Genomic DNA, 14951 nt, shown 5'->3' on the forward strand with positions numbered 1-14951 from the left:
TATCTGTAAAATGAGGGAGTAGCACTTAGCTGTCAAGATTCCCTCTAGCCCTAAATCTATGATTATGTATCTGTACTTGAATCCCTATAATACCATCTAGCCAGAAGCAGGGCCCAATTATGTGAATCTATGAAATCATCCTAAAATCATGGGATCATAGATATACCGTTTGAAAAGACTTCAGGGTTTCCCTTCTTCCTTTATTTTTACAGGTGAGGAACAGAGGCCTAGAGACATTAAATAACTTTCCCAGGATTACACAATTAAAATATATCTGAGGTGAGATTTGACATCAAGTCTGGCACCCTATCTAATCCTAGTCCTAATTCTAATCTAAACTCCAGGTTGAGCCAGAACAAATAGCTTCTGTTTGTCACTTCATTTTGTTTGTTTTCTATCTATTCATAATCAGCTTATTTAGTTTCATTTTTTAATATTAATTTTGTATTTTAAATTCCAGATTCACTCCCTTCCTCTACCTTAACCAAGACATTGAAAAAGCAAGAGACATGATACCCATTATATATATGAAGTTAATCAAAACATACTTGCATATTAGTCATATTGCAAAAAAAAAGGTAAGAAAAAGTGGCCCAAATTTTGTTTTAATCTGTATTCAAAGTTCATTATTTTTATCTCTGGAGATAGATGATATTTTTTAGAAAGAGTTCTTTGGGACTGGGATGGGTCATTGTTTTGATTAGAATGACAATCATTAGAATGAATTAGAATTATAATGAATCACAGTTGAACATTATTACAATCTTATTGTTATTATGTACAATGTTCTCTTGGTTCTACACACTTCACTCTATATCAGTTCATATAAATCTTTTCAGGCTTTTCTGAATCTATCCCCTTCATCATTTCTTATAGCACAATAGTACACCATTACAATCATAGACCATAAGTTGTTCAACCATTCCCTAATTTACAGGCATCCCTTAATTTCCAATTCTTTATTAGGCTAAATTGAGAATTACATTTCCAGGATGGGCAGGGGGTAGTGACAAGAGGCTAAGTTCACATAGGTAGTATGGGATAGAGGATGTGACATGAATCCATGTGTTCTTAACTCTAAGGCCAACTCTCTATCCATTACCCCATACTGCTTCTTATGTGCTTCATACTTTCAGGAACTGTCTACCACTGTCAAGTATAATGAAGGCAGCAACTGAAGGAATATCAGAAGAAACTAGAGAATGTGCAACTGGCCAGACATGTTTAAGCATAAAATAGACTCCTAGAGACCAACTGAATATAGGAAATCAATTGCAGCATCCTTGCTGGCCATCCTGAACCTTGAACCTAGTTTGATGCTGGTCCTGTCTTGAACCTTGTTATGATCTTAAGTCTTAATCCTGCCCTTGCTTCAGAAACAAACATCCTCCTTGTCTGGTCCTTTTAGCTCTGGGCCTGTTCTTCAGGATTTTTCTCACTTCCTCACTTTGATCCTGACTCAAACCTACACAGGAAATTCTGGGCTGCAACTTCCATTTTTCTCCTTTCCCCCCACAAAATAGAAGTTTTGATCAGCACCATGGACAAGGTTCAGTCATACATTTTGATGGACTGTCAATCATCCCTTCCTTCTGAATATTCTCTCCCTTTTTCAGAAGTACTGAATTCCTTGGGTTCTCCTCCCATTTCACTAACTATTCCCTCTCTGTCTAATTGCCTCTTCATTCTCTTACTGATTTCTTTTGCTCTCTAGGATTTTGGTCTAAGCCGCCTTTTTGTTTCCTTCCATTTTCCCTTTCAATTTCATTTATTCCTATGGACTTAACAATCACATTCATGTAGATAACTCACATCTATATCTCAATTTAATTCAATTCATCGAGTAAACATCAAGCATCTAATGTGTTCTAGGCATAATGTTAAGTCTTAAGGATACAGAGAGAAGGAAATAGATTAGAGAAAGAGGGACATTTAGAGAGAAAGTTCTCAGTAAGCTAACCAGGGGAGGAAGAGGAAGGGAAGCAACAAGTATATAGACTAAATCTGCTCAAAGTAATTTGAGATGGATCACAACAATAGGTAAGTACAGGAATTATTATCTCCATTTTACAGACAATAAAACTGAAGTTCAGAAAGGTTTCCAAAATCTAAGCTTTCGTCTGTATTTCTATCTGAATATTTGATAAAATATCCTCTCAAATCTCAAAAAAATGAGAATTTTCCCTCTAAATCTCCCTCCTTCTCTGATTTACTATTTTTCACCTAATTTCCATGTTAAAAAATCTTGGCGCTATATTTGATTGTAATATCGTTGTCTTTGTTTAACTGTTTTTCAGTCATGTCCAGTTCTTTGCGACTCTAATTGGGGTTTTCTTGGCAAAGATACTGGAGTGGTTTGCCATTCTGCTCTCCATCCCATTTTATAGATAAGGAAATGGAGGCAAGCAGGATGAAGTAAATTTTCCAGGGTCACACAGCTAGTATGTGTCTAATTCTGGTTTTGAACTCAGGTCTTCCTAACTCCAGGCCTGGCGCTCTATCTACTGTACCACTTAGCTGTCCCATATTTGACTATCCTAGTTCCTAAATCTAATCAGTTAATAATAAGTATAGGGTGTTCTTAAGATTTGCAAAACACTTTATATTCATTATCTCATCTGATCTTTACAACAATGTAAGATATTCCCTCATTTTACTATTAAGGAAACTGAGTTCAGAGAGGTTAAGTCATTTGCTCAAGATCATATAATCATTAAGTGTCAGAAACAAGGCTGAAATCCAGCTCTTCCACTCTGCCATCTTGTGTTCCTAAACCCTTTTATTTCTACATCAGCACTATCCTCTCCTTTCTATTCCCATGTATAGGCCCTTCTTGTCACTCATTTAAACAGCCATAATAGTCTTAGTTTTCTAACCAACCCCTACTTTCTCTAGATCTAAACATTCTTCATATCACTGATGAGGGTTAGGGTCCCTTTAAGATTCCTTTCTAATTGCCCAACCCAGGCTGACCTTGATTCACAAATCCTGGTCAAAGGCATCCTTTGAATATCTGGGCCCAGCCCCCCACCCTCAGCTCAGCTTCCCCCAGCCCTCACCTGATCTGAGCTAACTGAAAAGCCTGCTGAGAACTTAGGGGTACCGCCCATCATCTTTTGGGTATAAAGGAGGTGAGCCAGAATGCCTTCATTGCAGGAGCCCTCCCAGCCAACACACGGTATCCTGCCGGCCATGTAAGGTTTACTGCCCACCCAGCGGCTACCTCTGGCACTGGCGTCTTTCTAACTGAGCTTTACTTCCAAATTCCTACAATAAACCTTTTATTTATCAATCTAGGTTTTCGGGCCTGTAAATTCATTTTACAGGGGACACTGCGCCTCATGGGATTATCTATGCGCCGAGAAATGGAGTTCCCCCTTTCCTTTCCCTCATTATCACTACTGGCTTATGTTTCTTCTGCCTAAGCAGAGTTTAAATTCTGCAGCCTGGTGTTGAAGGCCCTGCGTAAGTGGGTGCCCTCCCTCAATTCCCAACCTTCTCCTCCCTTTTTCCACATTACATATTCTACTTTCAGGCAAAAATAGATTAGTTTGTGTCCCTGCAGACCCAACCCAGACCTTTCCTACCTCCGACTTTTGCTTACATGGGTTCCTATGTCAGAATACCTTTTTTCTGCTCTTGGAATTCTCACTCATCTTTTAAAGCTATATTGAATGCTACTTCTTTCAGAAAGCCTATCCCTCAAGTCTTTAACAACCTATCCCCATAGCATTTTATTTTGTACCTCCATAATACACTTATTTGGGAAACTAAGTGGTACAATGGATAGAGTGCCAGGTCGGGAGTCAGGAAGGCCTAAGTTCAAATGTAACTCCAGACACGTATTAGCTGTGTGACTCAGCACAGCTCAGTTTCTTCACTTTTAAAATGAGCTGGAGAAGGACATAGCAAACCACTCCAATATCTTTGCCAAGAAAACCCTAATTGGGACCATGAAATGTCAGACATGACCAAAAAAATGACTGAACAACAATAAATATTGGGATTACTTTAAGAATGATCGATCCCTATATGACTTCTATATCTTGTAGTTTCCCCAAACCTTAGCACAATGTGCACCTAAAATTATCTCCTTCTAAATTTCAAGTATTTAATAGGCACTATGCACACAAATTTAAAAACAAAACAACTTCTGCCCTCAAGGAAAATACATTCTATTGGGCAAGACACAAGTAAATGAATGTGAAAGGGACTGACCAACAGTGATCTAAATCTAAAAACCCCTGTTCTGTCATTGGTTTGGTTATAGAAATATAAACATCTCATGTACTAAACCAAAACAGGTAATTTTTGGAAGAGAGCTTACTAGGAGAGGGGCAATGGGAGATCAGTTAAGGAGTCCCATAGAAGGCAATATCTGAAGGAAGAGAGGGACTATAAGATTCACTAAAAAGGAGAGAGGACTTCACAATTAATTTATTATATTCTAGGCATGGAAGGCAGCCTGTGCAAAGATACAGAGGTGAGAAATAGAGGTTGAGCATGAAGAGAGGTTGGGAATTGTCAGTTTGGCTAGACCATAGCGTAATGAGATATAAGCCTAGGAAGGTACATTGGGGCCGGGTAGCAAAAGTTGTTTAATAACTGTTAACTTGAAGTGCCCAGTGATACGACTAAGACTTAAAATTAAGTCTTAAATCTTCCCTGGAATCATGGAACTAGACATATTGACCTTTTCCAGTTCTAGACGCCTGCATTCTACAACACTTCAGAGAGAGAAACAGAGATGCACAGAGAGATAGAAAGAGAGAGAAAGACTGGGAGAGAGAAAGAGACAAAGACAGAAAGAAGGCACAGAAAGACACAGATATATGTGTGTCTATTATATGTATATGTATGTCTATATACAAACATGCATTTGTGACTATATGTATGTATAACATATATGTTGTACATATATCCCTACACACAAAGAGATTGTAGAGCTGGATTGTTACATTTGCAAAGAACATTAAAGGCTATCTAATCCACCCCTTTTGTTTTATAAATAAAGAAACTGAGATACAGAAAGAAGAAAATTTTGCCCAAGGTTACACCTATAGGAATTGGCCAATCCAGAGTCCAATTGAGGCCTTTTGTCTCCAGGTGCAATATGGAATTCTTCCTTTCAGCCATTTTCCAGATAAGGTGATAATGGATATAGAAGAATCAAGGAAAAGAAACAATGAAAAAGGAAAAAGTGAAAAGGTCATAGGCAGTAGGTAAAAAGAGAAGAGCAGAAGAAAAAGGGATTTGGGGTCTGAAGGATTCCCAACTTGAAATTTCCCTTGTTTCAGCTAATACCTTTGTCCCCTCCCCATAGCTTTCATGAGGCTAGAATGATGGGAGGAGGGAAGTCTTTAAACAGATGCAGTTAAACCTTTATAAGGGCAGGATCCTGGGGAGACAGGGCCCCAAGCATCTGGCTTGCTGACAGCTGTCAGCCTGTGCCTCCTCAGGGATTGTTTTCACAGCACAGAGGATCCAAAATTAGCAGGTGACAACTCCAGGCTGTGGTCAACTTCCCCAACATTCCCCAGCCCCATTGCTACCCAACCCCCACTCGGGGGCTGTAACAGCAAGTAGAGAAAAGATTCTGCTTCTGCAAGCTTCGTCAGTTGTTCTAAGATCAGGTTTCCGCTCCTGCTGACTTTCTGAATTGGGGGTAGGGGCTCAGAACAAGCGTAGGGACTTGGGGAAGGGAGAAGGAGGAGAGGGAACAGTGGGCAGAAAAGGAACAAAGAGAGAAAAGATCATTTGCCCAGTAACATCAATATCATTGTTAACTCTTTGACATGCTGAGGCTTTTCCAATTCTCCAATAGATTGTCCTAATTTCTCCTGCCCAAAAAGGATTAATAAATGAAAATTGTCATTTGTTCATCAAATACGTATATATGTATATGTACACAAAACATATATACAATCACATAAAATCATATTGTGTATATCTAAATAAATAGTATGTATGCTCCAAAGTTCTGTTACATGTAGGACTCACAATGATTGAAAAACTAATTGATGTTGAGGAACAATTAAGGAGGCTTACACTCTCCCTTTAAAGCAGAGAAGTCAGAACAGAATGTTGTAAACATTTTCAAATGTGGTCCATCTCAGATGTTTTTGCTTAATGAATTTTCTTTATCACAAAGGAAATTCATTCTAGGACTGATGTAGAAACAAAAAAAAATCAATAAAACCTGTGGAGTTTGGTTTGCTTGCTTGTTTGTTTCATTTTTTTTTTTTTAAATGCCTTTATATTTTTTTTTGTCTGAATAGGAAAGTTCATTGGAACTCTAAGTGTAGAAACTTCTTTCACAAATACAGATTAGCATTTTGTCTATAATTCATAATCTTAGATATTTGGGGACAGAGCTGAGAAGTTAAGTAGTTTGCACAAGGGCACAGAGATAGAATGCCTCAGAGATGGGTATTGACCTCAAATCTTCTTGATATCAAGGCTGTTGTCCCATTCCTTACAACAGACTGTGCTTTTTATTTTAAAAATGTACCAAGACAAATAGTGTCCTTAGATCCTAAACACTATACTAAGAGGCATTTATAGTCCAGATTTATTTATATTAAGCTAAATTTATAAGCCTCAATTAATGAAAAGATGATATGGAGGTGATCTGTTACCCAAACCCTATAAATGACTATTTAAAGACATAAAAAGATCTGTTACTTCGCCAATGGATACTTCCTCTACTGTTAACGGGTCACTTTCCCAAGTTGCTATGCTACTTCCCAATTCTCTTCACCAGAAATCTGATGAAACTAAGCCAGACCCAAATTTGGACAATTAACATACAGTTCATAACCACATCATAACTGATGCCTTTCTAACTTGTCAAGGAACCTATCCATGCTTTTAGTCTTCTAGGAGAGCCCTCATTTAAAAAAAAATACTTTTTCCCCACAATGAAGTAAAATGGAGGGAGGATTTAAACTACTGGTTATACTAACTTGTGTACTTGTGTCATAGCCTGATTAGAATGTAATCTCTTTGAGGACAGGAACTGATTCAATGTCATTTCTGTTTTCTCAGCTTTTAGCATATTCCTTAGCACACAGTAGGTATTCACTGAGGGTTTGCTTGATTAAATTGAAATTTTGTGATGTTCCCCAAGATGACAATGGCCATCACCTTCCATTTGACATTCATCAAGGGCTCATAGTATTTGAGGAAGTGTTATATTCATTGATTGATGGAAGGTAAATCTGACCTTGTTTTTTGGCCCATAAGTGGCTGGTGGAGGAGATAAGACTATTCCTAAGTAGGACATAACATGGAGGATTCTGATCTACAGAGTTCTTTCTGACCCCTCCAGCTACTCTGTGGGGATCTTAGGAGTTGCTACAGCAGCTTAAAGAGAGATAGGGCTCTGCATTAGACATTGCTAGCGTTTAGAATAATTTATTCATCAGATGTATGGATAAGGGAACAATTTAGGACCAAAAAATATATAGAGAACATTACAAAATGTAAAATAGATTATTTTGATTATATAAAATTTAAAAAGTCTTGCTGACACCGCAAAACCAATCTAATCAAAATTATCATAAAAACAGAAAACTGCTGGGGGAGGGAATTTTGCCAATATCTCTAATAAAGGTTTTATTTCTCAAATATGTAGAGAACCGAGTCCAATCTATTAAAACACAAATCAAAACTAGAATATTAATGTACTCTTTGTGGAGTTGTGAACTGATACAATTGAGAATAATTTGGAATTACCCAAAGGGCTATAAAACTTCGTATACTTTTTGATCCAGCAATACTACTACTATGCCTATATCCAAAGACATCCCAGAAAAAGGGAAAAAGAACCTCTTTATACAAAAATATTCATAGAAATTCTTTTGATGGGGGCAGCCAGTTGGTGCAGTGGAAAGAGCACCAGCCCTGAAGACAGGAGGACATGAGTTCAAATCTAGACTCAGATACTTAACACTTCGTAGGGATGTGTGTGTGTGTGTGTGTGTGTGTGTGTGTGTGTGTGTGTGTGAGAGAGAGAGAGAGAGAGAGAGAGAGAGAGAGAGAGAGAGAGAGAGAGAGAGAGAGAGAGAGAGAGAGAGAGAGAGAGAGAGATTCTTTTTGTGGTAGCTAAGAATTGGAAATCAAAAAGATCCCCACTGATTGAGGAATGGTTAAATAAGCTGTGGATTATATGATTATAATGGAATATTCTTGTGATGTAAAAATGAGAAGCAAAACCTGGAAAGACTTCCTTGAACTGATACATAGTGAAGTAAAGAGAACCAAAAGACTGTTACACAGTAACAGCAAAATTGTTCAATGAAGAATTGTGAATGATTTAGTTATTCTCAGCAATACAATGATGTAAGACAATCCCAAAAGACTAAGTGAAACATACTATCTATCTCCAGAGAAAGAATTGATAATGATTGACTATAGACTGAAGAATGCTATTTTCTACTTTCGTTTCAGTTTCTTTCATTTTTTTCCTTTTAGTTGAATCTTCTTCTATCTCAGGACTAATATGGAAATATTTTACAAAATTGTGCTATATAACTTGTATCTGACTATCATCTCAGGGAGGGAAGAAGAGAAAGAGAAGGATAGAACTTGGGATTCAAAACTTTAAAAAAAATTTTTAAAGATGATTAAAAAAAAAAAAAACTGGCCCCTATCATCTTCTTCATCGCCAGAGGCATTAACTTGGTTATTCTTGGTGGAGGTGGGGGACAGGGGAAGGTAACATGTCTCATCATTCCAGGAGTCAAAACATCCAACTAATTTTAGAAGCATAGAGAAGAACACATTGAGCATTAACCCTCCCCTTCCCATCACACACTTCTATAGTAGCTTTAATCCATTTTAGTTCCACAAACATTTGAGGAGTACCTACCATGTGGAAGGAAATGTGTTGGATTCTGAGCTAGTTCACAAAGCATTTTTCCTACAATAACATTATGAGTTGAGTAGTATAAATATTATTACACCCATTTCACTGCCGAGAAGCTGAGGAATAAAAAAGTGCCATATGACTTGCTAGTGAGTGGCAGAATTGGGCTTTGAACCAGGTTTTGGTTTTGGTTTGGTTTGGTTTGTTTGCCTTTTCCTTTATGTCAGCTGGCTCCCAACATCTAGGGTAATCTTGAGAAGGGAAAAATAAATCATAAGATCTTAGGATTTGGGGTTAGATGAGTCCTTAGAAAACATCTAGTTCCAATTGCTTCCTTTTTCAGACTAAGGTTCAAACATGGGCAACTACTAGCATAATTTGAACTGATTTTATGAATTCAAATCCAGTGACCCTCCTATATGCCACATATATATATGTGGTTCCAAGGGGACCACAAAACAGAAGTCAGGGGTGGAAAGTGGAAGAGCCTAATCTGCTTTACCTTGGGGAGGGCAGAGGGAACAAGAGACTCATTTCCTCTTTTTTTCCCGCTGTGCTGGCAATTTATTTTTTTAAAGCTTCTTATTTTCAAAACATATGCATATATAATTTTTCAACATTGATCCTTGCAAAACCTTGTGTTTCAGATTTTCTTCTCCTTTCCCCCACTCCTCCCCAGATGACAAGCAATCCAATATATGTTATACATGTGATAATATATGTTAAATCCAATATGTGTAGGCATATTTATACAATTCTCTTGCAGCACAAGAAAAAAACAAATCAAAAAGAAAAAATGAAAAAGAAAACAAAATGCAAGTGAACAACAACAAAAAGAGTAAGAATGTTATGTTTTGATCCACACTCAGTTCCCACAGTCCTCTCCCTGCGTGTAGATGGCTCTCTTCATCACAAGATCAGTGGAACTGGCATAATTCATCACATAGTTGGAAAGAGTCACGTTCATTGGAATTGATCGTCATATAATATTGATGTTGACATGTACAATGATCTCCTGGTTCTGCTCATTTCACTTAAAATCAGTTCTCTCCAGGCCTCTCTAAAATCATCCTCCTGATCATAAGAAACTCATTTCCTAACTGTATCCACAAGGGCCTTGGGTCTTTTCTAAAAGCAACTAGCAGAGCTGAGTCACTGCCAAGTGGACCCACCCCCCTGCTCCACCCCAAAGTGCTTCTATAAGATGCCCTGATTTCAGCTCCCCAGGGATGGTTCTGGCAGCATTAGGGTGTGGGGTACTTGATAGGATTTCTTCTGAAATATTCTTCTGGAATGCTTTTTTTTTTTTTGCTTCAGTGACCCAAGGGTGGGGCTAAGGATTAGGGCTTGGGGTCACTTGCCTTGCCATGACCCATGTGGCAGTCTGATTCCAGGTAAACAAATAGCTAACAAAGTACCGCAGCCCCCTTGGGGGTGGGAGTGGAGATGAGACATCCTCCAAGGTCCAATGGAAGCAGAACAAGGTATTACATGATTCACAGTGGATGCTCAAGGCAGCCAGATGACACCTGACCGGCAATATTGCCATTTGTCTCCTCCTGTTTCGCTCTTCTGAGGAGCTGCCTCCTCTTTGCCTTTAGAATCAAATTTGAGCTTTCCTTGCGCTTGCCTTTAACCTCCACCCTTTCCCATCTTAAGCTTCAGATTTCTTCCCTTCCTTTCTCCCTCTTGCTGGCCCTGCCCTAACCTGTAACTTAACCTCTCCCTTGGTTTCCCCTTCTCCCCCAAGCCTGTCCCAAGGCAGCTCCTCCTACGACATCAGGCCAGAGGGCTCAGCCTGGCCTGACCCTCCTTAAAACCCTTCATCTCCCAGGTGCATCTCCTTCCCCCACCCACTTACTGGGGTGAAGCCTTCTGACTGAGGGGGCAGGGGGTGGGCCAGGACCTCCTGCGGCTTCCTCCTCCTGTTGCTACCCTGCTGTGTTGGCAACTTGTTCCTCTCAGATGGTGAGCCAAGGGTCTAGAGACCATGTCTTAGCTTGTTGCCTGCTGCATGGGCCTTTCAACAAACCCAGGTAATAAGTAGGTGATGTTTGGGGCCGACCCCGTGAGACTTGGGAGTGTGTGGGCTGGGGCGTGGATGGGGAGAGGAGCGAGTCAGGAAGTGGACCCCACCCTTGAAACCAAAGTTCTCACAAATATACCTGCTGTGTGCAGACCTTCACTAGTGGGAATTGGGATAGTAGGTCACAGGAGATCTATTTCAATAAGGAGGGCTCCTGGCTGGCTACCTCATTTATGCACTGGACCCACCCTCTGCCCCAAATACCATTTATCACCACCTTCCTGACCTTTCCAGCTTTATTCCCCACTATTCCTCTACATAACTTTCTTACTGCTTCCAACGTCACGTCACCAACCTGAGCCTCAGTTTCCCTGTTTGTAAAAGAAGGAGTTGGACTAGACCTCTGATGTGAGATCCTTAGCAACTTGAAATCTCTAATTCTATGAATCCTTCTGATTGCCAAATTTGGGATCATTTCTTGTTCTGTTTCTCCTCCTTAGATGTCTCCCTCCCCCCTTTTCTTTAATTATTATTATATTCATTGTTCTAAGTCCATCTTATGACCCTCCTCTATGGAGCCTTCCTAGCCCTCCCTTGAACTCCTAGAATTCCACACTAGGGCAGAGTGAGAAAAATACTGCATTTGGGGGTCTAAAGACCTGGGATCAAATCATGTCTGCAAACTTTGATGACTCACCATTTTTAGAGCCTCAGTTTTTTCATCTATAAAATGAGAAGTCTTGGACTATGGACCTATAGCATTTTAAAGTTTACCTTAAGTGCATTATCTTACTTGATCCTCACAGCAACCCTGGAAGGTAAGTACCTCAGGTTTTATAATCTCCATTTGCCAAATGAGCAGGCTCAGAAAAGTTAAATAATTTTTAGACCATAGATCTAAAGCTGGAAATCCTAGTGGATAGAGCACTGGGCGTGGAGTCAAGTTCAAATCTGACACCAGACACCTAATAGCTATGTGACCCTAGACAAGTCATTTCATCCCTATCCACCTCAATTTCCTCATCTGTAAAATGAGAATAATAATAGCACCAATTCCCCAAGGTTGTTGTGAGGATCAAATGAAGTAATATTTGGAAAATATTTCTGCAAACCTTAAAATGCAAATGCTACCAATTATTATTAGCTATTAAACCTTGGAGATCTTCTAGTCCAGCCTACCCCCCATTTTACAGATGAAAAAAACTATGGCCTGAAAGAATAGTGTTATTTGTCCAGTCACAAAGGTAGGAGTTATCAGAGCTGGGATTTGAACTCAAGCCCTGTGACTCTAAAGCTAGCATTTTTTTTTTCTAGCTTCAATATGCTATCTGGCCTCTCAAGTCCTTTCAAAATATAAATTCTAGCACCATTTGGATTTAATTTACTCTGCCTTATATAAATTTTCACATTTATGAATGTTCTTTTCCAATGACTAGATTATAAAGCACGTACCAGCTTCCTTCAAGGCTTAGCCTGAGGTGCCATGTCTTACAGGAAGATTTCCCTTATCCTCTTCATTGTTAGAACTGCTTCTTCCTTCCTCAAATTATATTGTATTTGCTTTTTTATTTACATGTTCTATCCCCAAGTAAAATGTAAGTTCCTGGGGGGGTGGAGTTAGAAGTGGTTACTGTTATAGGGTTTGTTTCTGCCTTTGAATAACCAGCACATAAAAAAACATCTTGTACAATTATTTATCCAGTTTGGTTAATTTTGGTAATACCCTCCTCTACTCAGTCCCTCATGAGAGCGCTCCATCTTCCATTGCATAGAGGCAACTATTCAGTAATTCCAAAATTGGATCTTTATTCACAATGTCATGCTACCTCTCCACCTAACAGACATTGAGATGAGTCTTAAATATATTTCTATGTCTCCTGCTGCTTAGCAGCATCCATGCCAAGCAATAGGATATAAAGGAAAGAGGAATAGTTCTGGAATCAAGGGATATGAGATCACAATCTATTTCTGATGCTTACTATTTGTGCAAACAAGCTGCTTAGTCTTCCTACTCCTTGGTTTCTTTTTCTTTTTTATATATATATATATATATATATATATATATATATATATATATATATATATATATATATATATATATGTGTGTATATATATATATATAATATTATATATGTACATTCATTTTTACATATTCCAAATGAGTCAAATTAGGAGGGAAAATCAGAACAAAAGGGGAAAAACCATGAGAAAGAAAAAAGAAGAAAGGTGAAAATAGTGGGCACTGATCCACATTCAGTCTCCATAGTTCTCTCTCTCTTTCTCTCTCTGGATATCAGTAGGGTTTTCCATACATTTTATTGAGATTGCCTTGAATCACTGAATTGTTGAGAAGAATCAAGTCTGTCATTGTTGATAATCATATAATCTTGTTGTGTGTACAATATTTTCCTGGTTTTGCTTACTTCATTCATCATCAGTTCATGTAAGATTTCCAGGCTTTTCTACAATAGGCCTGTTCTTTATTTTTTGTAGAACAATAATATTCCATTACTTTCATGTATCATAAATTATTGAGCCATTCCCCAATTGATGGATTTCTACTCATTTTTCGATTCTTTGTCACCACAAAAACTGCTGCTACAAATGTTTTTGTTCAAGTGACTCCTCTTCCCTTTTTTATGATCTCCTTGGGATACTGACCAATAGTGGTACTGCTGGATCAAAGGGTATCCACAGTTTTATAGCCTTTTGGACATAGTTCCAAATTGCTCTCCAGATTGTTTGGATCCGTTCACAACTCTACCAACAATGCATCAGTGTCGCAATTTTCCCATATCCCCTCCAACATTTATCATTATCTTTTCCTATCATTTTATCCAATCAAATAGGTGTAAGGCAGTGACCTTGTTTTCTTTTTCTATAAAATTAGGAGTTTCTTCAAGATGTTCTTTGAGGTCCCTTCTTAGTGTTAATCTTTCATTGAAATGAGTTTCTGATTTTTCATGGTACCTAACATGGTTCCCACTACATGTGGAAAAATCAAGAGGCATAGAGTCAGAAGACATGGGTTCCTTCTTTTAGCTTTACATTTGCAGCTGTATTCCTAAAGTACATGTCCAAGAAGCACTAAAGCACCTCCAAAGACAGATGAAGATGACTGCTAACACATTTCTTTTTTTTTTTTTATTATATATATATATATATATATTATAATATTATCCCTTGTATTCATTTTTCCAATTTACCCTCCCTCCCTCTATTCCCTCCCCCCGACGACAGGCAATACCATACATTTTACATGTGTTACAATATAGTCTAGGTACAATACATGTGTGCGAATATCATTTTCTTGTTGCACAATAAACATTAGAATCCGAAGGTACATGCAACCTGGGCAGACAGATGCTAACACATTTCTAATGAATCATGTGGACTCAACTGATACAGCCAGAAGGAATTTAAAATGTATGGCCAACGGTTGCAAAATTTTGGACAAAAAACTGAAGATTGCAAGGGCCTCAGTTCTATTTCCCTCATTTCCACCCATTGGACACAGGAATGCCAAAAAGAAGATTATTGGGTCAGTAAATATTTGGCTAAGAAGATGATGTCTCAGAAAGGGATATGGATTTCTGGATCATGATTTAAAATATGTATTATAGTGGTGGTGGCTGGAGGCTGAGCTGGGCTGTCAATCAGTCTTACTCACTGGTTCCCTCCACCCAACTCGGTCTCCCCACCTTTGTGAGCCAAGCTTCTCTTCCCCTTAGGGTGTGACTCTAGTTTTTCTCTCCACCTCCTACCTTCTGCAGGAGTATTTTTCCTTTCAATGTCAGCCAAGTCAGTTTAATGCAATTGTTGCTGATTCATTTGCCCAAAGACCCCCCATGAACATATTCTCTCTGGCTTAGGAAATTTTAAAATGATAATATTAATATCAATATAGTTCTTTTTCAGCTTTGAGCCCTGGCCAGAAATCTCACTCTGGCAAAACATACCACTTTCAAATCTATCTCTCTACCCTCCTAGGACATTTCCAATCACTCTTCCCCAATACTTCAATTAATTGATCAATGGCTTTGCCACATTCAAAAA

Source organism: Sminthopsis crassicaudata, chromosome 4, assembly GCF_048593235.1.
Source record: "Sminthopsis crassicaudata isolate SCR6 chromosome 4, ASM4859323v1, whole genome shotgun sequence".
Classification (NCBI taxonomy): domain Eukaryota; kingdom Metazoa; phylum Chordata; class Mammalia; order Dasyuromorphia; family Dasyuridae; genus Sminthopsis; species Sminthopsis crassicaudata.